Genomic DNA, 3,487 nt, shown 5'->3' on the forward strand with positions numbered 1-3,487 from the left:
TATATATATATATGTATATATATATATATATATATTTATATATATATTTATATATATATATGTTCAATTTCCTTTTTCCAGCCACTTATTGCTACTTGTCCCAACTTTTTTGGGATTTGTTGACACTGTGAAATTTTGAATCAACTTATTTTTCCTTTAAAATGTTACATTTACTCAGATTAAACGTTTGATCTGTCATCTATGTTATATTACGAATAAAATATTGACATTTGCCATCTCCACATCATTGCATTCAGTTTTTATTAACAATTTGTTTAGTGTCCCAACTTTTTTGGAATCCGGTTTGTATACCATACCATAGACATACCACTTTATTTATAAAGCACTTAAAATAGCAACAAGGCCAACCAAAGTGCTGTACAGACAGAACAACAGGTAACACACAAAGCAAAATACAAAATGAAGTAAATCAGAATATAGACATAAAAACAATGCAGATGATAACGACAAACCAGTGTGGAGCATACAGGTTCAAAACACAGATCATCTGGTGTTGAAATATATATATATATATATATATATATATATATATATATATATATATATATATATATATATATATGTACTGTATATATTTGTTGCATGTGTGATAACGAGTGTTTAATTGAGTTAAAAGGTTAAAAGCAATTATCTTATGTCTGTCCTCGTAAATTTTAGTTTATGTTAAACTAATAAAAAATAATTGCAAACATATTTGTTGTGCATTTAACAAAACTATAACAAAACAGTATAAACAGAAATATAAGCATTGCTAAAGAGATATTATCTTTGAATACTAGGCATGTTTTAAACATTTTCAACTTTATTAGCATCACAGGTAGCCTACAGTACATGCAAGCTTTCCATCAACTGTTTCACCTATTTAAAGGGAACAGCCACTGTATGGTTGAGTGTGCAACACTGAACATGGAGCAAACAAGAGCTGTCTTAAGAATACACTCCTGAAACTTTTCATTCCGTCCTGCCTGGACTCTCTTTTTCAACTTTTTTAAAATCAGGTCTCTCTTGTAAATGAGTCTTCCAAGGCTTAGTGAACCCTGTATAAATAAAGGTTGATTTGAATTGAACTTGTGATAAAGAGCTTCACCTCTTTACCACATTCCACATTTTCCTGGACAGTGGACCCCAAGTACTTGAAGTCCTGCACCTTTGTGACCTCTGCTTCTTGTAGCCTCACTGTTCCACCAGCCTCCCTCTCATTCACACACATGTACTCTGTCTTACTACGGCTGACTTTCATTCCTCTTCTTTCAAGTGCATACCTCCACCTCTCCAAGTTCTCTTCCACCTGTTCCCTGTTCTCACCACAGATCAGAATGTCATCTGCAAACATCATAGTCCATGAGGATTCTGGCCTGAACTCATCTGTTAGTCGGTCCATCACCAGAACAAACAAGAAGGGGCTCAGAGCTGATTCTTGATGCACTCCCACCTCCACTTTGAAGCGATCTGTCACTCCTACAGCACATCTCACCACTGTCCTGCTGTCCTCATACATGTCCTGTACCAGTCTAACATACTTATCTGTCACTCCATATTTCCTCATGCAATACCACACCTCCTCTCTTGGCACTCTGTCATATGCTTTTTCTAAATCCACAAAGACACAATGGAGTTCCTTCTGACCCTCTCTGTACTTCTCCATCAGTATCCTCAAAGCAAAGATGGCATCTGTGGTGCTCTTTCTTGGCATAAAACCATATTGCTGCTCACAGATAGACACCTCTCGTTTGTCTTGCTTCCACAATTCTTTCCCAGATCTTCATCGTGTGGCTCATCAACTTAATTCCCCTGTAAATGCTACAACTCTATACATCACCCTTGTTCTTAAAAATGGGCACCTGCACACTTCTCCGTTCCTCAGACGTTTTCTCACCCTCATATATGCCATTGAATATTTGAGTCACAAACCTCACTGCCATCTCTCCAAGACATTTCCAAACCTCCACTGGTATGTCATCAGGTCCTAGTGCCTTCACCTTTTTCATTCCTTTCAGAGCTTTCTGGACTTCACCCTCACTAATCTTTCCCACTTCCTGGTCCACAGTTTCTATGACCTCTACTCTTCTTTCACTTTCATTCCCTTCATTCATTAGCTCCACAAAGTACTCCTTCCATCTTCCCATCACACTCTCCCCACTTGTTAGAACATTCCCATTCCTATCTTTAACAAGCCTAATCTGCTGCACATCCTTTCCAGCCTGATCCCTCTGTCTCGCCAATCGCTACAAGTCCTTGTCACTCCTATTTAGTGTCCAGCCTCTTGTATAGCTTATCATACACCTTTTGTTTTGTTGCCAGACGGGGCGGCTGTGGCTGAGTGGTTAGAACAGTCGTCCTCCAATGAAAGAGTTGGGGGTTCGAATCCACCAGCAGTCGCATGTCAAATGTCCCTGGGCAAGACACTGAACTCCTCATTACCTCCGATGTGTGTCCCATCGGTGTATGTGATCTAAAAGCACTGATTTGTCTCTTTAGAACGATTTGTTCAATTACAGTAGCTTTGTAGAGATCTAGTAGTGCTGTCTGTATGAATGGGTAAATGAGGACAGAGTGTAGTGTAAAGCACTTTGAGTATCTTGATACGATAGAAAGGAGCTTTACAAGTACAGTTCATTTACCATTTTAGCTATCTTTGCCGTACATGCATCTATTTATGTTCCTCTCTTCTGTGTTATATTTCTTTTGAGCTAACCTCTTTCTCTGAATAGCTTTCTGCACTTCACTATTCCTTCACCATGTTTTCTTATCATCTATTGTCTGCACAGACAACACACCAAGTACCTTCCTTCCCGTCCTTCTAATAATTACTGTTGCTATAGTAGCCGTTATCTGGAAGCTCGTACTTACCATCCAGAGCCACATAAAACATCTACCTTCCTCCTCTGCATCATGTCAGCCAGCTCTCTTTGTTTTTCATTGTCTGTATGTTTAGGGTTACTACTCTCAGACATACGGTCTTGAATTTCTCTTTTCCCTTTCGTCTGATACGTTTTCCTCCTCATGGTCTTTGACTATCAGTTGCCCAATTTCCGCTGGCATGCTGTTTGTCAACAGCAGCAGTGACAGTCGTCTTTAACCCGGGCCTTGACTGATCTGGTATAGTCCTTTGGATGGACTTGCATGTTTGTTTTGGTAAAAGTGTTTTATGTCAGATGCATTTCCTGGCATAACCCTCATCATTTTCCTGGACTTGGGACCAGCACAACAAATACACTGACCTGTGCTCCCTGGGGCGGCTGTGGCTGAGTGGTTTGAGCAGTCGTCCTCCAATGCGAGAGTTGGGGGTTCAAATCCACCAGCAGTCAAATGTCGAAGTGTCCCTGGGCAAGACACTGAACCCCTCATTGTCTCTGATGTGTGTCCCATCAGTGTATGAATGTGATCTAAAGCTCTGATTAGTCTCTTTAGAATGATTCATTCAATTATCTTTGTAGAGATCTAGTATAGTGCTGTATGAATGGGT

The sequence above is a fragment of the Nematolebias whitei genome, chromosome 2 (assembly GCF_014905685.2).
Source record: "Nematolebias whitei isolate Nwh7 chromosome 2, NemWhi1, whole genome shotgun sequence".
Taxonomy (NCBI): domain Eukaryota; kingdom Metazoa; phylum Chordata; class Actinopteri; order Cyprinodontiformes; family Rivulidae; genus Nematolebias; species Nematolebias whitei.